This window comes from Osmerus eperlanus, chromosome 18 (genome assembly GCF_963692335.1).
Source record: "Osmerus eperlanus chromosome 18, fOsmEpe2.1, whole genome shotgun sequence".
Classification (NCBI taxonomy): domain Eukaryota; kingdom Metazoa; phylum Chordata; class Actinopteri; order Osmeriformes; family Osmeridae; genus Osmerus; species Osmerus eperlanus.
In genome coordinates, this window is record NC_085035.1 from 7,339,593 (window position 1) to 7,365,935 (window position 26,343).

At 41.4% G+C, this 26,343-nt stretch overlaps 1 pseudogene; it reads right to left on the reverse strand.

Moving 5' to 3' along the window:
• Positions 1–4,267: 4,267 nt before the first annotated feature.
• Positions 4,268–13,480, reverse strand: LOC134039086 (uncharacterized; annotated as a pseudogene).
• Between the last annotated feature and the right edge of the window lie 12,863 nt (positions 13,481–26,343).

Below are 26,343 nucleotides of genomic sequence, written 5' to 3' on the forward strand. Positions count from 1 at the left end.
GCGAGGTAGAGAAGTTCCGGCTAGATATAGTCGGCCTCGCCTCGACGCACAGCATCGGCTCCGGAACCAGTCTCCTTGAGAGGGGCTGGACTCTCTTCCACTCTGGAGTTGCCCTCGGTGAGAGGCGTCGAGCTGGGGTGGGAATACTTGTTTCCCCTCGGTTCGGCGCCTGTACGTTGGGGTTCACCCCGGGGGACGAGAGGGTAGCCTCCCTCCGCCTTCGGGTGGGGGGACGGGTCCTCACTGTTGTTTGTGCTTATGCACCAAATGGCAGTGCAGAGTACCCACCCTTTTTGGAGTCTCTGGGAGGGGTGCTGGAAAGCGCTCCTCCCGGAGATTCCCTCGTCCTCCTGGGGGACTTCAATGCTCATGTGGGCAATGACAGTGAGACCCAATCTGAACCCGAGCGGTGTTTTGTTGTTGGACTTCTATGCTAGACACGGCCTGTCCATAACGAACACCATGTTCAAGCATAAGGGTGTCCATATGTGCACTTGGCACCAGGACACCCGAGGTCTCAGTTCGATGATAGACTTTGTAGTCGTGTCGTCGGATCTGAGGCCGAATGTCTTGGACACTCGGGTGAGGAGAGGGGCGGAGCTGTCAACTGATCACCACCTGGTGGTGAGTTGGCTACGATGGTGGGGGAAGACGCCGGTCAGGACTGGCAGGCCCAAACGTAATGTGAGGGTCTTCTGGGAACGGCTGGCAGAATCCCCTGTCAGAAGGAGCTTCAACTCCCACCTCCGGGAGAGCTTCGATCATGTCTCGGGGGAGGCCGGGGACATTGAGTCCGAATGGGCCATGTTCTCGGCCTCCATTGTTGAGGCGGCTGACCGGAGCTGCGGACGCAAGGCGGTCGGTGCATGTCGCGACGGCAACCCTCGGACCCGGTGGTGGACGCCGAAGGTGAGGGAAGCCGTCAAGCTGAAGAAGGAGTCCTATCGGACTTTGTTGGCTGGTAGGACTCCAGAGGCAGCTGATGTGTACCGGCAGGCCAAGCGGAATGCGGCTTTAGCGGTCGCGGAGGCAAAAACCCGGGCGTGGGAGGAGTTCGGTGAGGCCATGGAGAATGACTTCCGAACGGCTTCGAAAAGGTTCTGGACCACCATCCGGCGACTCAGGAGGGGGAAGCAGTGCACTGTCAACGCTGTATATGGTGGGGATGGTGCGCTGCTGACCTCGATGGGGGACGTCCTGGATCGGTGGAAGGAATACTTTGAAGACCTCCTTAATCCCACCAACACGCGTTCCGACGTGGAGGCAGAGTCTGGGGACATTGGGGGGGGCCCTTCTATCTCTGGGGCTGAGGTTGCCGAGGTGGTTGAAAAGCTCTGCGGTGGCAAGGCCCCTGGGGTGGATGAGGTCCGCCCGGAGTTCCTTAAGGCTCTGGATGTTGTAGGTCTGTCTTGGTTGACACAACTCTGCAACATTGCGTGGACATCGGGGACAGTGCCTCTGGACTGGCAGACCGGGGTGGTGGTTCCCCTCTTTAAAAAGGGGGACCGGAGGGTGTGCTCCAACTTTAGGGGGATCACACTCCTCAGCCTCCCTGGAAAAGTCTATTCAGGGGTGCTGGAGAGGAGGGTCCGTCGGATTGTCGAACCTCGGATTCAGGAGGAGCAATGTGGTTTTCGTCCTGGCCGTGGAACTGTGGACCAGCTCTATACCCTCGGCAGGGTTCTGGAGGGTGCATGGGAGTTCGCCCAACCAGTCTACACATGTTTTGTAGATTTGGAAAAGGCGTTCTACCGTGTCCCTCGGGGGCTCATGTGGGGGGTGCTCCGGGAGTACGGGGTACCGGACTCCCTGATCGGGGCTGTTCGGTCCCTGTACGACCGGTGCCAGAGTTTGGTCCGCATTGCCGGTAGTAAGTCGAACTTGTTCCCGGTGAGGGTTGGACTCCGCCAGGGCTGCCCTTTGTCACCGATTCTGTTCATAACTTATATGGACAGAATTTCTAGGCGCAGCCAGGGCGTTGAGGGGGTCCGGTTTGGTGACCTCAGGATCGGGTCGCTGCTTTTTGCGGATGATGTGGTCCTGCTTCATCGGGCTGTGACCTCCAGCTCTCACTGGAGCGGTTCGCAACCGAATGCGAAGCGGCTGGGATGGGAATCAGCACCTCCAAATCTGAGGCCATGGTTATCGACCGGAAAAAGGTGGAGTGCAATCTCCGGGTCGGGGAGGAGATCTTGTCCCAAGTGGAGGAGTTCAAGTATCTCGGGGGCTTGTTCACGAGTGAGGGAAGGATGGAGCGCGAGATCGACAGGCGGATCGGTGCGGCGTCTGCAGTGATGCGGGCTCTGCATCGGTCTGTCGTGGTGAAGAAGGAGCTGAGTCGAAAGGCGAAGCTCTCTATTTACCAGTCGATCTACGTTCCTACCCTCACCTATGGTCACGAACTGTGGGTAGTGACCGAAAGAACGAGATCGCGAATACAAGTGGCCGAAATGAGTTTTCTCCGCAGGGTGTCCGGGCTCTCCCTTAGAGATAGGGTGAGAAGCTCGGTCATCCGGGAGGGGCTCAGAGTAGAACTGCTGCTCCTCCGCGTTGAGAGGGGCCAGTTGAGGTGGCTCGGGCATCTGATAAGGATGCCTCCTGGACGCCTCCCTGGTGAGGTGTTCTGGGCACGTCCCACTGGGAAGAGGCCCCGGGGAAGACCCAGGACACGCTGGAGGGACTATGTCTCTCGGCTGGCCTGGGAACGCCTCGGGGTCCCCCAGGAAGAGCTGGTGGAAGTGGCCGGGGAGAGGAAAGTCTGGGCCTCCCTGCTTAGGTTGCTGCCCCCTCGACCCGACCCCCGGACAAGCGGAAGATGATGGATGGATGGATATACAACAAAAACAACACAATATTACAACAACATAATGGTCCTGACAGTCTTAAATAGCAATTATCATCATCATCTTACTTTACATTACAGACGTGAAAAATATATTATTTCAACTCAAGTGGTGAGTGGTACACGTTCTTGAATAGCAAGGCATAATAGACATAATAACGTGCACAATGTCATGTTATGTATTATGTTATGACTGTGGGTGTGTGACTGTGTGTGTGTGCCCAGAGTGAACCTGGAGGAAAGCAAGTAACAATAATATAATTCACAGCGGGTACAAGTAGTTAAATCAGTTACAACTAATCAACAAGTGCAACAAGTCCCTCAATAAGGGTCCTTGTGTTTCTGGAGAAAATACACTAATTTTATATTACACCAACCAGCTTCTTCTGCCTATGGCATCCCTTTAAATCACACAAGACAGAATTTCACAGACACAAAGTATTCCCATCACAGATATTTTCCATATCAATAGATTTACAGTATTCACCACTGCTTTTCTCCATGATGAGTAACCAGCCAATCCTAGTGGGCTTAAAAAAATAACGACCAATCAGAGTTAACAATCCAAGCCCTCCTGAAACCCCTAAAAACCTACAAATCTTTCCTAAAGACTGTTGTACTCCCGGAACAAGTGTGTCTTTAGCCTTTTCTTGAAGGTGGAGAGACAGTCAGTATCTCTGATGGAGGTGGGGAGATGATTCCACCATTGAGGGGCCAGACAGGAGAAGAGCTTGGGTTGGGAGCGGGCGTTCTTGAGAGGTGAGACCTCCAGACGGTTATCAGAAGAAGACAGTAGGTGCCGGGTGGGGGGTGTAAGGTCGGACGAGAGACTGGATGTAGTTGAAGATCAGGTTGAAGATCAGGCGGGCTGTTGCGTTCTGAATCCTCTGGAGAAGGTGGGTTGCACATGCTGGGAGACCGGCGAGAAGCGTGTTGCAGTAGTCCAACTTGGAGAGGACAAGTGCTTGGACTAGCAGCTGGGTGGAATGCTCAGACAGGTATCTCCTGATCTTCCGGATGTTGTAGAGGGTGAATCTACATGACCGGGAGACTGCAGTAATGTGGGCCGTGAGAGTGTGCTTGTCATCCATGGTAACCCCGAGGTTCCTGGCAGAGGATGAAGGAGTCAGACAAAAACACACATCAGAATAGACAAAAAGTTATATAAAATTAATAGATACAAATTAATAAATAGGTGTGAAAAATATGATGATCATAATCACTGTAAAACCAATATGTGTAAAATGTGAATAGGTTTATACAGATTGATCCAAAAAGTAGCAACGGAGCAACATGCTGTCCATACACGAGCAAATGAAGGGCTACCAGTCCTAGTCTAGGGCAGCATTACACACCCTGACAGCTGCCGGGAAAAAAGACCTGCGGAAATGTTCCCTTGAACACTGTAGCTGGAGCAGTCTTTTGCTAGAAGTGCTCCACTGCCCAGTAACAGTCCCATGAAGTGGATGAGGCGTGGCTGGTCAGCATTCTCCTCTCAGTCATCACCTCCAGGGGGTCAAGGCTCAGCTGTAACACAGAGCCAGCCTTCTTAATTAATTTACTGCACTTATTTGGATCATTGCAAATAAGCGCATCATTGTTATGATCAGTGATCTATGCACTTTTGTAAAGTTCTCTCTTGGAAGTCGCTTTGGATAAAAGTGATTAAACAAGAAGACAGCCTTGCACCAGCAACCATAGTAATTCCTGCTGCTAGCAAATGTAAAAATGATTTCACAACAGATTTGAAATTGTGGCATAAAGAGACAGACTGCTGGTTTTAAAGGCATTGTGGATATTTACAAGATTTTGTGAACTGCTCTAAAATAAATAAAAACAACAAGGTGGCAAAGTGGTTAACCCCAACAAATAAACAGATTTTACCTGGCAAAAAACTCAAACAACATAAATGAATAATATAATATCAGTATTCTAAATGATTAATTAATTGATCAAGGTAAATTACAATTGCTCTTTAAATATACATATTTAATTAATGTGTATTGTTACCTAGGGTGAATTCGGGTAATCTGGGACATTGGGTAATGTGGGACACCTAAACTCCAGAGCGTTTTCTTCTCTGCTATGACAATGTCTAGTCCACAGAACTTTGACTCTAGGTTTAGCATGGATGTTATGTGACCAAAATCACAAAACTTGATTGGTGTGGTGTCACAGAAAGGGTCAGGGCACTAGTTAATCTTAATATGTTTTGGAAACTGCAGAGGCAGCTCGGGTCTAAGACGGATTCGAGAGACCACAGATAGAATGCGGCTAGTCTGGTTTGTTATATGTTTTAGATTTATATTGGGAAACCACAAAGACTGTGGCTTGAGATACCGCAAAGACTGCGGCTTGTGTGTTTCGGATTCCCGCAAAGACTGCGGCTTGTATTTTGTTAAATTACATTTTTTTTATTATTACTTTTATTACTTGTATTATTGTTTTTATTGATTTTATGTAAAGCACCTTGAGCTGCAATTCTTGTATGAAATGTGCTATATAAATAAATAAAGTCTTATTAATCAGGAAGCTCCGGTGAGAAAATGCATGCAAAAAATGTCCCAGATTAGCCGAATTCACCCTGTGTTGAGATTGTCGGCTACCCTGCAGAGAGCCGTCCAGTTATATGCTACCTCCCCGCTTCCCCCCACCCCCCACATTAGCGGACAGACAGTGTCAATATCATAACAGAATGTGCAAATTTAGTTGATTGAAATAATGATTACATCATGAAAGCTGTAGTATGTCTGCACCACTTCAACAGTGAAATCATCTCCATCTTTCACATACACATGATCAATTAACGTACCTTTCTCAGTTGTGGCTTTCTGTACACACTGGCTGTATCCATTTTGTTCCATGAAATTTACCATGGTAGATGATGTGAAGATATCCTCATTGAAGTCTCCCATAATAACTTTTGTACCAGGATATTTCTCTAGTTCTGAAATTATATTCAGTAGCTGTTGTCGAAAAATATTAATTGTGTAAGAATTAGGTCTGTACAAAACAGCAGCAGTACAACCAACATGTGGTACAGCAAGAAATAAACACTCTACATTACAAGTCCCTGGAACCAAAACATTAGCCTTACTTTTTTCAGAATAATATATTCCAACTCCACCTCTTCTTCACCTCTTCGTCTGTTCTTGTAATTTGGCAAATATGGGTTGACTGTTATCATAACAATTATGGCTTGGGTTGTTCTTAAACAAAAAACCTGCCAACTGTGGTGCATTGTCTGCATTGTCAGAACTTAACCATGTTTCTGTTAAACAAATGCAATCTGCACTTATCAACCGTTTATGTGCTTTAAGATCCAGAAAGTGAGCATTTAGACTCTGGACATTGTGAAGCACAATAGTGAATTTAGATGGCTTAGTGAATATGGTGTCTTCCAAAATGACTGCAGGCATGGTGTTAATAGCCTCTTCAATTTTTTCATTGGAAAATATGGCAGACTCTTTGAAATCCTCAATTATTAGTCCACTGAGGCTTTTTACCCTACTCAATGCAACATATGCTTGGCCTGCAGCAAAGATTTTTGCAAGTGAAACAACGGCTTTGTCTACTGTCAGCCCTTGTACTTTGTGAACTGTGCAAGCCCATGCAAATTTAAGTGGAAATTTACGTCTAATGCCACCATCATTTGCCACCTGATCTTCCTGTAGTTCTATTACTGTAGCATTTTGGGATGACATTTGGTGTGTTTTTGACAGTTGAAGTTTTCCAACCCCTGCATCATCAAACACCACATGAATAGCAGAGGGGTAGCCAACATCACAATTTGATTTAGTTGATATCTGTGTAACTGTTCCAAATGCTCCATTAACAAGACCATCAGAGACATCAATATTTTTCTGAAGCATAACTTGAGCACCAATACCCAGTGAAAGAGATTTTGACAAACAGGAATTGAAAACCTTTTTATGATGTCCAACTTTCCTTTCCATCCTTCCAGTTTTGGGATTTCTGTTATAATCTTGAGCATCTATAGTGATGACCTCATGGCAACACTCATGTAGTCTCTCAATGTTGTATAGATCAACCTCATTATTGGTGGCAAATATGTGAAGTGCTGTGGATGGCTCTCCAGTTTCACATCGTCTCAGCATTAGGACATCGCAGGCACTTAGTTTCTCATTCTTTTTATGTACCCTAAGGCGATTCAACATCTCTGCAAAGATCGCATCATTCTGTTGTCTGACAATTTTAGTTAACAGGGCCATTTCAAAATGATTTCCCCACAAGTTAACTGTTTTTCCATCACTATACAGAGCAGTTCCTTTCACAGGTGGCAACTGATAAAAATCACCGACTGCAATAATGCTCACTTTGCCAAACAGGGAGTAGTCTGTTTAATTTGACGCAATCTCCCATGAATGTACGCTAAAAGGTGATGGTGCACCATGGACATTTCATCAATGATTAAGATCTGTAAATTAGAGAATTTAGCCCGCAAAGAGTTGATTTTCTCATCACCAAGAGGTTGGTATGGCAATCTTGTATTTGCACCGATTGAAAAAGTGTTGTGAATGGTTGCAGCACTAATGTTATATGCAGCCACACCAACTGGAGCTGTTAAAGCCACTGTGATGTCATCAGGGTTTTCTGACATTTGAGACAAAAGTCTGATTGATTCATATTGTATTGCTTTAATTAAGTGACATTTCCCTGTACCTGCTCCACCAGTGACAAACACTCTAAATGGTTGAGGATTTTCATTCCGAATTTTTTTCAGACACCACTCACGGATCTTATAGAAAATGTTAGATTGCTCTTCATTTAAAGAGCAGTAAGTGCAATGCATCTTCTCTTGACATTGTTGCATTATTACTTTCAATAGTGCAAGCAGTTTGAGGTTTTCCTGTGAGATCAGGGATGTTTTCATCAGCATCATGTTCATCCATTATCATCTCATCTCTTAGTTCAAGACACTCAAGACGTTCTTTTTCTGTCTCAGGACATATCAGAGCCCATGCATCATCCAGTTCACCAATTTCTGTCATCAGTTGTTGAGCTTCATCTATTTTCTCACTTTCCTTTTCAAAAATGGCTTTATTGGCCTTAACAATTGAGTCTACAGTTTGTAACTCACCACCACATGTTACAGCTCCGTGCTTGTAGAAATCCTCAAATGACTGAAAGGGATGTGGTTTCAACTGACAGTCCTGAAAGTATGGCAAGAAAAGTTGTAAGAGGGAGTGAAAGTATTTCTCAGGATCTTTTTGGGGTGAAAACCGTGGATATCTGACCACAGCAGGTTTTGTTCGTGTCCTCTGTTTTACAAATCCAAAATTGTTTCTCAGTTGAATTATTCCACTTTCTTTTGCTCCTTTTGTTGCAGGGATCTCTGACTTGCACAATAATCTGTATTCTGAGCAAAAGCTTGCCAGACATACCTTTTCAAATGCATCTGTACATGGCCTGTTCTTATATCTGTCCACGAGACTTATCATCCACAAATGTGTGTCTTCATCAGATTCATATTGAGCTTTCTTTTTGAGAACATTCAAAGGCAAACTCATTTTAATAGGATTTAGTCCAACAGGAATAAACTGTACCTTTCGAGAGCATTCCTTCAAGTGCATGTTTGTTAACCGATACACAGCCTCTTGTGCACAGATTTCTCTGTTGTGTAGATAAACACTACCGAGCTGTTTCATTGCCTTTTTAGCATCCATGTTACCATTATAGCTCTCCTTCTGAGCTTGTTCAAGCAACAGTCCCATTTCTCTCTGCTTTTGTAACATAACTTAGAATGTAAACAACACAGCTGAAGGCATCAGTCACAAACTGAATATCCATGTTTGCATTCCATGCGCGCAACAAGTGTGGATTATATTGGTTGAGCCAAACATCATTTGGATTCCTTTTAAGAACAATGGTAGTTTTTTTGCAACATGCCTTGTATGCAAATTCAAATAAACTCTGAGTTATTCCAATAGCAGAAAATAGTTCATCCGTTGAATTGAAACTGATGTCACCATTTAAAATGGTTTGTTTGACCTTTTCCTAAATTTGCTTTGCAAATTCATTGGCGCCTTCATCTTTCAATTCTTCTTTATCTACTGATCTGGTTATAAATGTTTGAGAAGAAACCGGACGTGGGAAATTGAATCTGCATACAGTTTTCTTCTTTCTGCATGTCTTTGAATGTCTTGTACTGTGCTTTTGTACACTATCAACAATGTCATTAAGTTCTTCATCATCTTGAGACGGTTTTCCACATGTGATGTAACGATCAATGAATTCAGTAACTTCTTCATCTGTGTCTTTATCAATCTGAGGAGCATCCTCTACCCAAAAGAGACAATGAACATGGGGAGAGCCTCTGTTGAAATTCAACACGATAGAAGTAATCTTTTATTTTACCAGTAGGTGCTGCTGGAGACATGATTACACCTTTCAGAAAGCAATGCCATCTGTGGTCGAACATTCTTGCTGCTGTAACAGGGTTTTGCTGCAAAAGTCTACATTTGTCTGACCAGTCAAGGTCTTCAACATTGATTTTCTTCTCTTCATGTCTGATAATTGAATTAAGCATTTCTGGCCATCTTAAGTCAGCAGATGAAAAGCTACAGAAAAATGTTGGTATAGATAACTGTCGTATCATGGCAAAAAGATCTTTCTGAGCACATTGCCAAAATGGTGGTGTGCCACGAATAGGTTTTAAGAACTTATAACCCTCATCAAAGTTCAGCAAGTTTCTTAAAGATGCTAGGTCTGTTAACATATTATGTGTCATGTTGCGGGTACTCTTGTTATCTGATCCTTTTCTCAGTGCTATTGAAACATTAGACACAATTTGATCAAGTTCTGATAAATACTGAGCATAAAATATAAAATCTGTACTTTTGGCAAATCGTCCATTGGCATTAAGTATCCTGGTATTTAAATATCGAGACAGTGTTATTTTTTCCTTTCGATCATCATGAAAAGTCGGACCTCCGGTTGGATACAAAACTGGGAAACACTTTGCTTCATTTGTTTTGTCCATTAAAGATCCTGTAAAGTGGACCTGGAAACGAGTTTTAAGTTCGCCACACCACAGAATAATGTGTTATTAACTACCCATCCAAATTCGAATGAAAAAATAACGACAAGTATGTTAAATTAGGCTTTGAAATCGTGAAAAAAACAGCAGTCTTCACGCCCCCCCAGTCTGCTTGAGACTGGGGGGGCGTATAGAATTAGAATTTATTTGTTCAATGAGTGAAACATACAGATGCATATAAATGAAATGTTCCCGTGAGCTGTAACAGTAAAAATGGACACCAGAGACAGCAGACAGTGAGCTCTCCAACTAGGCTACTTCTAACACATTAGCTACCATTTCACCAAAATACCATCATTCTACACCGAGTAGCCTAATATGAATTTAGCGGTTTGCACTAACTCATAGCAGAGATACCTCTGGAAAAGTTATCTAGTATAATTATAACAAGCACACAGAACTGAGTGATGAACTGCTGGCGGCGGTGGATGGTCCAGGTGCGACCGGAGGATGAACGGCCGGAGGGGTGATGCTCGGTACGGCTCCACGCTGCAAGAGAAGCCGTGTGTTGGTGAACCCCGTCTGTCTCTGGTCCATGTTAAAACTGTTCGCTGTGAAATGGTCAGTGCAGAGGCGGCTGTTGAGTTTATCCGAAGCTTTCCATGAGTGTGGCTCTTCACAAAATCTATCCACCTATTTTTCCTTTCATTATCAACAGGGAACTTAAATGGCAATGCAGCGCAGCTGGAGTTCTTGCATCCAGGGAAGATGCAGTTGCGGGTGGTGGGAGACATCCAGAAGCTAGCTAGCTAGCTGATGTAGGCTACAATAACAGTACAGCAGGAGGAGCCAGTCAGTGATCTGACGTAGATAGGGCGAAATGACGTAGATAAGGCATTTTTTGGCTCCGCCAAGGGCCGGATCAACCATTAGGGCAACTGGGCACTTGCCCAGGGGCACATGACATCTAAGGGGCCCTGGACAATGTCAACTAAAATGTTACATCACGTTATGAACGCAGTCCTAACTTTCCTTAATGTGAGTACTTTATTACAACTCGTTCGATCAAAATGTTATGTTAAAATCACGTCAAAAACAGTGTTTGTGTAGTCTAGTAGTAGCCAGTGCCGCCGCTCCCATAACGCTCACTACGCGCTGTGCGTAGGGCACCAACTCCTGAGGGGGCACCAAAAAATAGCCAACTGAAAAATCATCATAGTTATAATACTTATAATACCGATATTATTTTAGTATAGAAATATTAGACACGTATATTACAAAACAGGCAGAACAAGAGATGTAGCATATTTAAATGCTCACAAAAAGTTACGATGGTGCCCCCCCCCCAAAACAAAACAAATAGGCTACACACTCAACTTCCCAAACTCGCTGTGGGTGCCCTTCCCTCAGTGGGCTGACGAACTTTGACAGTAGGCTAGGTCAACTTTTCTAAGATGGGCTTAAAACGATAACAGGAGTCAGGAGAAGGAAAAAAGAAAGAAAGAGACTGCGAGATGGTGCCCGTGCATCACTTTCAGGTAAGTCCATGTTTAATCATTGTTAAATACGGGAAATGTGCTGTTAATTTTATGGTTAGCCTATGCATACACCTCAAACTTGCTGACGTTATTGCTAATGTTAGCACACTCAAATATGTTAACTTAGTTAGGTGCAAGCTAGATTGAGATTTTACTGTTAAACATTATCTATGCATTTTACAAGTAACTGCGCCAGCTAGCTGTTACTTTCTTACCTACTGTCTGCCAAGATTTTACCAATTGAAAAACGGCTTGTAAAATGTTTTTTACATAAAGCTCAAAAAACTATTTTGCGCTCAAATAAAGGCCCCAAAAAAGCGCTCGCGCACTTCGCACGCGCGCATTAATTTTCGACATCCGTAACTAGCATCACATCAAACACAGGGGGGGGGGGCCTTAAGCCTTGTTGCCCAGGGCACAGAAAATTGTTAATCCGGCCCTGGCTCCGCCCATTAAAACCTGATCTGAAAACGGAAGAGAAACTGTTCTTCGGTTTAACTCCACATTTCAGTGTGACAAAGTTTTAGCGCTTTGCACATGCTTTCAGGAACTCATTTCACACGTATATAATGTACTTAGAAGCAAAACATGGAATTTACTTTACAGGATCTTTAACAATCTCACAGGACTGTTACCTTCAGCAGGAGCAAAAGACATTATGCTATCAAAATGCTGATCCAGCACTTCAGAGGCAATGTCAACAGGCTGTAATGATGTGTCTGAAAAGAGGCCACCTTGGTCTTTGATGTATGTCAAATCACCCTCTGTTTCTTGCACTTCATCCTCATCTGTTTCATTCTGCTTTGTCGAATCATGCTCATGCACGGCATCTGAATCATCTCCTGTGTCATCTGTTTGATTCAGAGGGTTTTCCCATTTTTCATTAAATTCCACATCATTGTACCACTTATTAAACTTAAGCAGGTACGTAAGAGCATTTCTAACATGGTCTGTTTTAACATATTGGTACTCATAATGACTTGTATGTGAGTTTTCTTTTCAGTTTGATTTTCATCATCTTGTCATCACACTCATTTCTTGGAAGAAGGTTTGTAACATTATTGGTATGTACTGGTACACATACAACAGGTCCATGGCAACCATTTTGTTTCCCGCGAGGCAGGCAGAGCAGTTTCATGAAAGGAATGTGTCGAGCAATAAGATGATTCTCTAGAGAGTTCAGACATTTTAGCTCATGAGGTATAGGATCTAAGTGTAGGTTGTTTAGGACAGCTTCTTCTGGCATTTTGCCTGCAAGCATTTTCCGATGACATGTTTAACAAACCCACAGTGTTGATTTTGGACAATTAGTTCTACACTGGTTGACACAAGTGTGCAAATAGGATAATGTAATGCACTGTTCAGCCAAATGAAAAGGACCATCACCTTTCTTCAGATAACAATCTTTTTTACATTTTATGACTTGCTTTCTGAACAGAAGCCGATGACACACAGCACAAACATACTCAGGGCCAACATTGGTTTGATGATGGAAAACATTAATTGCACAATCAATCTGATGCTTTTGTTTTTTCCTTTCTACATACGTTTGACATGCTATGCGTTTTACATGTGCTTGAAATATTTCGTCTTCATGGTATTTCCTTTTTGAATACTCGCGCACAGATTGTTGAAACTCAGCATCCGTCTCATATTTGCTCTTTGAATACTCGCGCACAGATTGTTGAAACTCAGCATCCGTCTCATATTTGCTCTTTGAATACTCGCGCACAGATTGTTGAAACTCAGTATCCGTCTCATATTTGCTCTTTGAATACTCGCGCACAGATTGTTGAAACTCAGTATCCGTCTCATATGTGTTCTTTGAATACTCCCGCACAGATTGTTGAAACTCAGTATCCGTCTCATATTTGCTCTTTGAATACTCGCGCACAGATTGTTGAAACTCAGCATCCGTCTCATATTTGTAATCTAGTATCCTCCATGCACGTTATTAGATAAATGTATTTAATATAAATCGCACGTTGTAGCCTACAAATTGAACACAATATTAACGATTAAAAAACTAATATTCTTATGATGGAAAGTAGCCTATAGGCCTACTTCATGTCACCCTCCCGTCCAGGTGGCGCCGGACATGCACCTGTAGGCTATATAAAGGCTCAGGTCACACTACGGAACTAGAAGAAGAAGAAGGAGACGAACAAGAAGGAGACGAACAAGAAGAAGACGAACAAGAATAAACAAACAAGAATAGACGAACAAGAACAAGAAGACGAAAAAGAACGCAAAGATGAGCTCTCGACCGCCGTATCAAAAGTGTAAACAGCAGCAGGAGGAAGAAACGCTTACAAATATTTCTGGATATGTGCATAATGTTTCACCTATTAAAATAGCAACAAACAACAGCAAATAATTCGACGCTACATTTCAAACTGACAAAGACGAGTACCTCCGAACAATTGTGTGTTCTGCAGAGAAGCATGTGTCCTTTGTTCAAGCCGCGGAGAAAGCAACACCGATTCAGCTGACTCATGTTAGAAAGTTTTTAAGTAAGTAGCCTAATGCACTTAACTATTTACAAAATCCTTTTGTGTTTGCATTGTAAACTCATTTCATTTAATGTTCCTATCTTATTCTGATTCCGTGACAGTGTTATGCAGTTCTATGAATGCAAACTTCATATGTAAAGCAGCTGTGGCCTAAACATTTAACAGTAAATTGTTTCCTTCATAGGTTTTTTGGACAAAGATGGCTTTGACATCAAGGTAACAAGAGGATCAACTCTACAGGTGACTGAACTACCCTTTCGATGCAAACAACGAAACAACAGTGAGCTCTGTTGCTGAACTGAAAAATCTTGGACCAGCACAACAGGTGATACTTGACAAATTGTTTACATGGTGCATATAACTTTTCTAATTTTGTGTTAACTATTTGCATATTGTGTCCAGCGTCAAACTGGATAATAGTAAATGGTCCAGCGTCAAAGCGGCTGACACTTGGTAGAGGTGGTAACACCCTGTTAATGTGCACACATGCACGTGTACCATGTTTAACCTTTTAGATGTGTGGGTTCTAAATATTTCCGACGGTCCCCACAGCACAAGTTATTTTCCCGAACCGGTAGCTAGCTAGGTTTAGTTAGCTTCCGGGCTAAGATGCCTAACATAATACTCGTAGCAATACTACTACCATGCTAGTGTTACTTGTTAGCTTTCTCATTAGTACATTTTGAAGCGTACTAAAGCGTTTGTCGCATAGTTTGTCTATTGTTAAATATTCAATTGGAATGTTCGAAATCACATGTGATGTTGGCTGTAGGACCCACATTCAAACGATCACATTTGTGAAGCTACTCCTTAACGGGTTATCTGAATAATTTTGGTAATTTTTGCAAGAATCAATGTCTAAGTGGTGATTATGCTTTACATTTTGATTACTTAATTCAAATTGTATAGTATTTCTTGAATGATACTTGTAAATTGACTTAGCCTCAAAGGATTGGATTGGAGTGTACCGCAAGCTAGAAATCTTATCTAAGCATGTGCCTGCTTTGCTTTTTCAGCATTTCTATTAACCACAGAAAGTGACACCTCACTAACCTACATTAAGAAACTACCTGTCTAAGATTTAGGCATGCCTACAGGTGTGTGTGTACATGTTTGCAACATTTGTAACTTGAAGGATAAAGCCAAATTAAACTAATTGACAAGCTGACGTTTTTAAAGCAAGAGAATGAATAAACCTTGTCACCATATTCTGCAATAACTATCTCCAACGTTATTGCTAATATTATCCCCAATTCAGATGCCTTTCTGATATTGTGCATCTCTAATTTTAGTGTCCATTGTTTGCTGAAGTAATGCATGTTCTTTGCTGATACTGATGCATTTCCTTATACTACTTTTCTCATTTTAGGTGCCGTTTGTCAACGTCAAAATCATTGCAGTAAGGCCAACAGAGACTATCAATGTAAGAGGAGTGGACATGGAGTTGAGCAAAGCATACGGCAGTGATTCAACAGGAATGGTAAAGATCAACCTGTGGAATGACACCATCACAGCTGTCGACGTGAACTCCACATACAAATTCACAAATCTCACCACAAGAAATGCTAACAGAAAAGTTTGGCTGAATACAACCAAAACCACAGTCATTACAAAAATAGCTGACATTGAAGAAGTTGACATTAACGATTTGAATGAAATATCTGATGAGGAGGAAACCTACCAGACCACCAATGCTCAAATAACAGCCATTGAAATTTCACAGACATGGGAATGTCCAATGTGTCGCAAACCACAAATCGAGTTTCACAGTAAATATCCTACACATCGATGTGGAAACTGCAGACTACGACAAAAATCATCCTCTTACAAAACAATTTCAAGGGCAACGATGTGTCTGGATCACACCACAAAAGTTTCGGTTTCCAATGCTACAATTTCCACATATCTGAAGAAACAAAATCTCATACATTTCAGTTTAGATGCGGACATTTTGGAAGACCATTTCTTACAAAATGGACCAATTCAAGTCATACACACATCAGTTTGCTGTTATTGATAACTGTCAAACAGTAGGATCTGCCTTGCAAACCACTTCAAAGCTACCCAGTATTGCACACCTCTCTTCTTGCACTTCCCCACATGCTGGTGGTAAAGACAACAATTCTGACAGCCTTTCAACTTCCAAAAACAACATTGCAAGTTCAATTCTCACAGACAAAGCTATATCTGAGACAGAATGCACAGACAGTGACTTACTTCTGGTATTTGCTGAGAACATAGCAAATGATGTTTTTTCATTTTTTTGTAAATGCTCTTGAGAATGCTTTGAGTATTGGAACAAATGGTTCAAGAAATATTTTCTTTAAAATGGGTGAAGAGACAGCTTTAAAAATGTGACAAGAAATGTTGTTTAAATGTGTGAAGAGAAATATTAAATGTGGCAGGGAATGTTCTTTAAAATGTTTGAAAAGAAATTCTTTGAAGAGAAATCTTAAATGTGACAAATGTTCTTTAAATGTGTCAAGAGAAATCTAATTTTTTTGTAGATGCTCTCAAATTCTTTGAGCGTTGGAACAAATGGTTCAAAAGATATTGCTACTTTAAATGGTGTCACAAATATTCTTTAAAATGTGTGAAGAGAAATCTTTAAAAATGTGAGTATTAGAAAAAAGGCTACAAATTTGTTGTGATGACATGCAAAAGTGCTGTTATGAGATGTAAAGGAGATGCATAATTTCTTTCAAATAAAAATGTACTGTGAATGGAGACAGTAACAATTGGATCTGTTTTACTTAGTGCTACTTTATTTACCAGTCGTCAGTGAGTGACAGTTGTGGATATTGAATGACATAACTACCAGCAACTAGTCAATGTTATTGAGTTATTTGGAAAAACTTGACAATTTCTGTTCAATATATTTTTGAACTAATCACAATTTTCCACCATTTAGACTTTTCACCTACACCAAATTTAAGCTACAAAAACCAACAGATTTGTATATACTTACAAAACAGCATTATTACAAAGCCTTGGAAGTATTTTAAATGTTTAGAGACAAGTGGTTGTCAAATTATAATGCCATTTTTAAAAACAGTTTTTTTTAACTTGCTTTTAGCTACTGCATTTCCATATCGAATTCTGCTTGGCTCCTTCATTGCTGCTTGCAGCTATATTTAATATTATTATGCATAGCGATTGGTGCAAAGTTTTGAAATTTGGCACACTAATTTGGAGTCTCCTGACTTTATCACCAAGTTTCATGTCGATCCATGAAGCACTATAGCGCCACCAAGGTGTCAAAGTTGGAGGTGCGTTTACGCCCATAACTTTTGAACCATGAGACCGTTTTTCTTAACTGAGGTTTCATCGGATTCATTAGACGCAGACGATTCGACTGAACCCTATGGCTCACTGTCGTCCCGAAAGTTTTCCCGTGATTTGCATTTTAAGAAATGCCAACCTTTTCAAACTCCTCCTAGGCCGTTGCTCCGATTTTCATGAAAATTGTAAGAGATCATCTTCAGACCATGCAGACAAAAGGTTATCAAAATGGCATCGATAAGTCAAACCGTTCACGAGTTACGCGCAAACGATTTTGACAAAGAGCACGCCATAGCGGACGTGAGGCCTTGTCTCTGCGACGGTTTACCGTATGGAGACGAAACTTTGGAAATGTCATTGCGAGGATGTCATCTAATCATCTTACTACCACAATCACCTTGATATGTCAAAATATGACTGAATTACAGCTGTTTATACTTGGGTCAAATCTGACACAGCTCGCCACGGGAGAAACGGCTTCCTTTTTTTTATAAATTAACCGAACACAGCATTTCCCAGCAGCGAGAATAGCTCACTGGGATAAGACGGGCTCCTTTGAAAGGCAAGGTCGTAGGATCGAATCCAGCCGCAGTCATGAAGCATGTCGTGATACCGGATTATCTGTTTAGCGAAGCCAGGTACGCCACAGTAGCTGTCTGGCAGTATAATCATAATGGTAACAATAAAGTTTAATCATCTTCCTACCACAATCACCTTGATATGTCAAAATATGACTGAATTATAGCTGTTTATACTTGGGTCAAATCTGACAAAGCTTTCCACGGGAGAAACGGCTTCCTTTTTTTTATAAAGTAACCGAACACAGCGTTTCCCAGCAGCGAGAATAGCTCACTGGGATAAGACGGGCTCCTTTGAAATGCAAGGTCGTAGGATCGAATCCAGCCACAGTCGTCAAGCAAGTCTTGATACCGGATCATCTGTTTAGCGAAGCCAGGTACACCACAGTAGCTGTCTAGCAGTATAATCACAATGGTAACGATAACGTTTCATTGTCAGGGGATTTATAGTCAAGAAGAAGCGGATTCATTGTGCTTTGTAGATATAACGCTGCTACATATAGCCAGCACATCGGATTTCTTGCATCATAAATTCTACACGGTTTGGCCCCAAATCACAAGATCGGACTCTTCCGATTCTTTGCGGCACACCGAGTCATAAAATATTACGCTTTCCCACGTCGGCCATTTCAAATTTTCATAAAAACCTACTTTTTCGAATTCCACGTTTGCCATTGCTCCTATCTTCATGAACATGTAATCAAATTATCTTCATACCACAATCACTTTGATATGTCAAATTATGACTGAATTACAGCTGTTAATACTTGGGTCAAATCTGACAAAGCTCGCCACGGGAGAAACGGCTTCCTTTTTTTTAATAAAGTAACCGATCACAGCATTGAGAATAGCTCATCTAGCCAGCGCATTTTGTCTCAAAATGACAAATTTACCAAACGCTTATCGTTAAGCCACCATAAGGGCGAAGCCACCATAAGGGTTCCTACCTTTTCTTATAATTGGTGGCCAAGCCGCGAAGCGGCGAAGCCACCATAAGGGTTTCTACCTTTTCTTATAATTATTGGTGGCCAAGCCGCGAAGCGGCGAAGCCACTTAAGTGTTTCTACCTTTTCTTATTATTATTATTGGGTGTGCTCAAGCCTTCGGCGAGAGCACAACCTTTGTTCTCTCACATATATATTTATTATTGTTTATTTTCGCCCCCCTAAAACTCAGTCAATATTTGGCCTACATAGACAATCTAGGTGTCAAAAGGTTCGTCTTGGTAGCGATTGCGTTGCTTCTATTGGAATTTACGTTCCGTTGCATGGTTTGGGCTTAAGTTAAGTTTTTGTGGCGAAAAGTGAAGCTAACGGTGGCTAATTTGCTAGCCACAGTCACTGACGTTACTAATGTCACTACGTCACTAACGTCACAAAAACACGCGTGACTACCTGCAGCAGAACATTCGTTTCGCATCTGTTAACTTGGGGGATAGCTAGGCTAACTATAGCTTTACTGCAAGGCAGCTGCAGAAACGCCACAAGCAAAGAGGCCAGGGTGATAACTATGTACTCATTTTACTTTGTGATGTGAAACACAATTATGAAATGTAATGTACAATATTAGCTGATATTATTAAGGAAGTAGGCCCACATCTACTTTCGGAAACGGTAGTCTACTATTTCACTGAAGCATTAGCATGACATTAGCCTCTGTTGCCCGGGCAACACATACCACAGTGGTCTATGATGCATCTGTTTTCAATCGTTAAAATAAACATTCCTCACAAATACATTTTCTTTGTAGGATTTACTATGACATTACATTACAAGTAAACGATTTGTTGGTGAAATTATGATTACCTGTGGTTTCAAACCAGTGTTGCTCATTGCAACGCTGTAGCCTACGCGAGACACACCACAAAAACATCTAACTTACACAGCTGTTTAGGAAGTCAAACGGCGACAGAACATGTTCGGCACTCCCCTTACTAAAATCAAAAGTCTTTCAATATGTGAAACTATCTGACTACTAACCTGAACTTCATTGCCACAGCCTAAACTTTGTCAATCTGTTCATGAAAATAATTAATTTCAGCCTAAACCGTACAACGGAACGTTTAATCGAATTCAACCAACGCAATCGCTACCAAGACGAACACAGCAGTAGTCTAGTACTGTACTGTACTGTAGTAGTAGAATTTACCGGGGCAGCGCAATCGCTACCAAGACGAACACAGCAGTAGTCTTACCAGTGAAATGTATATCCTACAGCTAGCATTGGCTTACTCAACTTCGGTAGGCCATCATCAGTATTTGCAAGCTAGCTAAACTTAGCCTATACTATATCTAACATAATTTTGTAGACATAACAATGGATTTCGTTACTAAATGTTGATGTTAACTTTTTATTTTTTCTAAAATGGTCCTAATCTCTTTGACAAGTTTTTCCCTTCTCGTGATTGTAGTATGACCCTCTGGATGCCCCGTACCTGGGGCTGTATAAATGTAGGTTATCAGTGGGTTGTCATGGAAGCAGTTCAGTATATGCCAGCAGGCTAAAGACATGTCGTTGTCCGTAACCATTTGTAATGCAAATTACCAGTGATATCTTCAGGCATTTAGCCTACTCATTCATTCATTAATAAATAACCCCCTTTGAAGATTATTCTAACAACGACGTTACCGGCAGTAGCTATCTCAGATGGAATCGCGATTCAAACAGTAGCCTACCATCTGGTACTGTCACTGAAATATGCCCCCAATAACATAAATAAGCTTGACATTAAATTAGCTGCACGGTCTGTAGAGATCGTGGGAGGAAGCCACTTTGTTGTGCTTAAAGTAGTCTAAATTTCTATTCTAGACTTGCCCTACAAAAAAAATCCACTGGTCTCGGACAAGCCTTAATGTCTTAAGAGCGTTCTAAGAACGCTCTTAGAACGCTCCTAAGAAGCTCATAGCGTTAAGAGCTTCTTAACGAATCTGGGAAACCCGGCCAACATCAGTGTAAGACAAACTTAATGGATGGATTTTTATTGACAATTGTCTGGGAAAAGTAGCTACACAATACCATTTAGTCAATTTAAGACTTTATGTAAATAATGTGTCACATTAACCTGTTTACGCTCCTGTTTCGCCCGCGAGACAAAAATGCTGCCTCCCCCTTCCTCAGTTACGACGCACTAAATTCTAAAAAATATATTTTTTAGACGCTACACATGTTATACATCGTTGGAAAGCTACGATTCTTGTGCTTCCATTGAAATAAACCAATTCAAGATCAAGTCGCAATAGCAAGCAAAGTCAACGTCTTTTTCCGGTGAACATTCCTTCAACAATGCCAAAGAAAAAAGTTGTACTCACCCTAAGTTGTTCAAATAGGTCCAGGTGTGCAAATCATGCCATCAAAACTTGATCTGCGTAAGTCCCAAGGGTTCAAAGTATCTAACCATGTAAAGTAATTCGTCCAAATACAATGTTTTACGTTCATGAATAGCCATTATCCTTTGTTTCATTATGCAAGTTAGCCGACGGAAGAAACAACTTGTTCACATAAAAGTGTTATTTTCTCCGATTTATCAACGGAGTATTTACAAAATGAAGGTCTCAAAATGTCCGTTGAACCCTCCCCTTTTGATTGACACCTTGTTCGACCCAATAGGAGCTTCCATGCCCCGTTGACAGCCCTCTAAAGCCAACTAGGTCTGTGCGTCCTGCCCCCCCCCGCCCCCCCCCCCCACACTCGTTCTAAACAAATTTCTCGAACTGGCTTCGACTGGCTCTGAAATTAGCTCGTTAGCCTTGTAGCTGACAGCTAGCTGAAAATGCCAATACCTCATTTGTATGCGTCTGTGGAGCCTTCAAAATAACAGTCGATTGCGCAATATGGTTGACAGAATCAGTGTTCTTTGTGCGCCAATCCTTGGAATCAGATAAAGCACTCCAATGTGTTCATGCTTCAGTTTTTGTGTTTCAGTATTACTAATTAGGGATTTAGCTATTATATATGATATTTCTAAGTACCAGAGATGGGCCAGAGATAACAATTATGAAAAATAATACCTTTTTATTTGACCTTGACCTTGGTTACAAAGGGTCATTTTGGAGTCTCCAAAAGACCCTTTTAGAAAATTCCTGGATGTACTCTTATAAAAACATGTGTCAAATATGAATATATTGTGGTATTATGTTTGACTTTTGATTTGAATTGGGTAAGGCTTCAACCTGTGGTCCAATTTAGTCTTCCAGATAATACCTACCACCTCTAGGCCTCTTCAGGCCTCTGTTTTCAAAACAAAATCTAGGCGGAAATAGAAATTTTCACTTTCCTTGTGTTCAAGCTTCTATTACTCAACACTAGAAGGACTGACAGGGGTCCTGACAACAGGGGACATAACTTCAGAGTGTCAGCTTTCAAAAGAGATCATTTACATGCATGTACTCCAAATGGTTCAAGAACAGCTTCCAATTTACTTTGGGTATGCTGTTTAGGCGTTTTCAGGCAAATTTAACAGGAACATGAAAAGGTTAAAGAGTTTTCTTAATCCTATGTTTGTGTGGTTTGTCTATCCTACCATCCTCTCATCCACAGGCCAACCTCTGACTCAACATTAACCCAAATGTTTCTCATTAAATACATAGTAGGCTACATGGATTAGCGAGGTGAATAGTGAATGGGATGTGAGCGGTTACGTGACACTGACACAGTAAATTCAGAAAAGTAACATTTTCCAAATATTGGTTAAAAGAAATATTGAAGTCACATTGTTGTAATTACATGTTAGCTTGTTAAAGTATTTCAACATTGTAGACGGAGGCTTTGACTGCGTCCATTTGGTTATGGTTATTTTTTTCAGACACTTTGTACAGGCTCTATGTAGCCAGTGCAATAATTTAGAATGGTGAACAGATAGTTTTACTGGAACTAGTCGCTGTTATCACCTGATTACGGACAGCCCTGCAGCCAATAAGAATCGAGTATTCACCCTGACCATGCCTATATACTGAGGTATCACACGCAATCTGATCTCTTGGCTTTCGAGCTAGGCTACCTACATTGCAAACCTTGACTTGTCAATTGAGATTTCCCCAACGCTTTCATCTTCACGATCCTGATCTTCAGTGCCACTGATAGTGACATATTTTGCCAACTATTTGCTGTTCAATCGTCAATCACAGAGGTAAGACATTAAAATATATATATTCTAGCGTCAAAAAATAATCTGACAGGAAAATATAACTGGATAACGCTAGCTAGCATTTTTCGATTTTTCTAGTTAGAGCTAGAGCTAGCTCTAGCTACAGTACAGTACAGCCTCAGACAGTTTGCATTGTTCGCTTATATCTAGAGCCACCAGTTAACCTGTAGCCACTCATATTGGCTAGTTGGGCTTTTTAATATTAAGCTAGCTAGTAAAGGAACAATTAAAATGCAAGAACAATAGCTACATTAGTTTGGCTTGAAAAATTGTTAGGTAATCACTAGAACGGCCGTTTTGAAATGTGCAATAAACTGCTAACGCTAACTGACTTTTTTCATACGTGTATTTTCAATGAAATAATGTATATAAATGACAAAGTGAAATCAAATATCACAGTGACCTATTCCGGCCATACATTCTAATATTGATTGCACAGAATTTATATTGTAAATATGTCGAGTGGTTGGACTACAGTAGGCCTATCATTGTGTATGTCAAAGAAACGTTGCTAGCGGTCTCAGTGCTTCTGGTAATTTGCTTACAAATGATTAGATTTAATGGGTTTATCAGTACAGGAGTTGAATAGAAAAACAAATATTAACTGAATTATATGTCAAGACTGTAATATTTAAGTTATCCAGTACTTGTGGCAATTCTAGCCAGTAGGCTACAGTAAGAATTCTGGGCATTGTCGTGTTGAGCGTGCTTTGCCATCTTAAATGTAAGCTTCTCATATTTTTAAAGTATACCTGGTCATAAAACGTTCTGATGACTTTCCATTGCATTTTTTGGTCTCTGCAAATTATGTTCTTATTTATTTTGAATAGTTCCTGATCTGTGTTCTGCATCTCCAGAAGGCCAGACTGAGCCCTGTTGCCCAGTGACATTTGTGAAGGTAAATTAGTATAAATCCCATCGTACTACTTCCAATCGTCCCACATACACGTGCGGTTTCCAATACACTAGACACCTGCATGGTCATGTTAGCAGATTGCTTTATATCGCAGACTACAGTTTTTTATCTGACTTATTTTACACAATATTTACCCCAACTAATTTAGGAACACCAATTATTGTATGTGCCACTGTGTGTGTTGAATACCTGCTAGGGAGAGACTATTTTTTACCAGTAAGCACACAAGACGAAATGCTTCACCTTTAATGTCTGTACTGAGAATGAAGCGCCTGGCCAAAGTGAAGTTGTGTAACCAACACACAACTGCATCTGTTTTTAATGTTCTTACAATTCTGACTTAATAAACAAACTATAATTGTGTTCAAAATGTTAATTATTGTAGAATCACATAAGTATTAATAATTATATAAGCTTATATCTTGTTATATTAATTAACTTAAATAGTCCCATTAAATCGACCCTCATAAGACGCTGTATATTTACATGCCATATACTTCAAGGTATCACATAATCAGTCATAAATTTCTTTCCAATAACACTTTTGTGTTTGAAATTGTGTTTTTATTTTCTAGTCGTTCCAGATCTGTGCCCACATCTCCAAGGTTCTTTTCTCTACAGTTTGGACTGCTTCTGGTTAAAGGTTGGTAATAACAAGTACAGGCTACAGTAGCCAGCATTTGAGGTATGTAAACTAGCTTATTTACTCTGTATAAAGATCTTCCGATTCTACTCCACTTTTTCATCCCAGACAAAGCTTACAGGTTTGTAATAACTATTACACATTAATCAGAATTTCAGCAGTTTCAATACAGTCATGCCACGTAAGGGAAAGAAATCTCAGTCTGTAAAGCTGCGCTGGTCTAAATTGGACCTTTCAGACCCACGCTTGCAGAGTGCAGAGCCACACAGAAGTGATGGTGAATGTGGACAAGTATGTAGTCAACGTGTGGTGTCATCCTCATGCACAGCTCAGTTTCCAGTTCAAGAGCCCAATGGAAGTGTGATTTCCACTTCTGAAAATTACAATATTCAAGAACAATGCATCCTACAAAATCAGATATCAGTGCAGGCGTCAACTCATCAGGGTCGTATTGGCTATGTAAAGTCAAGGAACAAGCAGTGTACATGCATGGCTCTGACATTTTTGGCATATCACAATGAGGTTGATGACCTGAGGAAGGCTGATCTTGACAAGATACTGGACACGGGCAATAGATTGTATGACAAAACTATAAAACAGCTAAAGCGAGGAAAAAAATATAAAAGCCAACACTTGACCATGGAGGAACTACCACACAGAATCAACACTGACCAACATGAGTACAATGTACTTAAATCTCCGGTGGAGATGGGATGCGTGAGAGCCAGGGGAGACGGTCACAACCAGGCTTGGTTTCTTGATCTCTCCACAAGACTTCAGTGTCTCTCTGCGGGTGTTACTCATGCCCTCCTTATCATATCACCATATTGCATTGCTGTGTTCAGAGACAAGTCTGGAAGATATGGACTTTTTGATTCTCATTGTCGAAATGCAGATGGACTACCTGACAGAAATGGAAACGCGGTTATGCTTACTTTCACACATTTGAATGAGATGGTTGCAAGGATTCATACTTTGTATGAATTGCTACTGACAGATTGCAGAGGCCCTATTGATGGACTACAGTATGACTTCATGCCAGTCGCATTTCAACATGCAAGACATCTTTCAACGTCCAAGACATCCGGTGGTTCGCCATACCTATCAGTGCAATCTGAAAAGCCACAAAGTGAAAAGCATGTGGAGAAGGTGACACAGACCAAAGATGTAACACAAACTGGATTCCCACCCAACAAACATCTGCAGTCATTCAATGCACCATCCACACAATGCATGTCAAAGGACAGTAATGCATTTCTCAAGTTAAATGTAGAACAGCGACAAAGAGAAAAGAGAAGACAAAGAACCCAAATAATGCATGGTGCACACAACACCAGCAGATACAGAACAGATGCAGATTTCAGAAAAAAACAAAAAGAAACTTTGCGCCTAAAGTACCATAATGATCCTGTCTTCAAAAAACATCACTTAAATAAGCAAAAAGAAACAAAGCGCCACAAGTATCATGAGGATCCTGCCTTCAGAAGAAAGGAAAAAGAAGCTTTGCGCCACAAGTACCACAATGATCCTGCTTTCAGAAAACATCACTTAAATAAGCAAAAAGAAACAAAGCGCCACAAGTATCATGAGGATCCTGCCTTCAGAAGAAAGGAAAAAGAAGCTTTGCGCCACAAGTACCACAATGATCCTGCTTTCAGAAAACATCACTTAAATAAGCAAAAAGAAGCTTTGCGCCACAAGTATCACAATGATCCTGCTTTCAGAAAACGTCATTTGCAACAATGCATCAGTTACATGAAAAGCAAGTGTCACAGTGAAGCATGTTTTAAGATGGCCCACAAGATGCGCTGTGCCTTGAAAGTAAGTAGGAAATACAGACAATGGACTCATTCTACACGTGAATACAATCAACCAGTGGACAACAGCC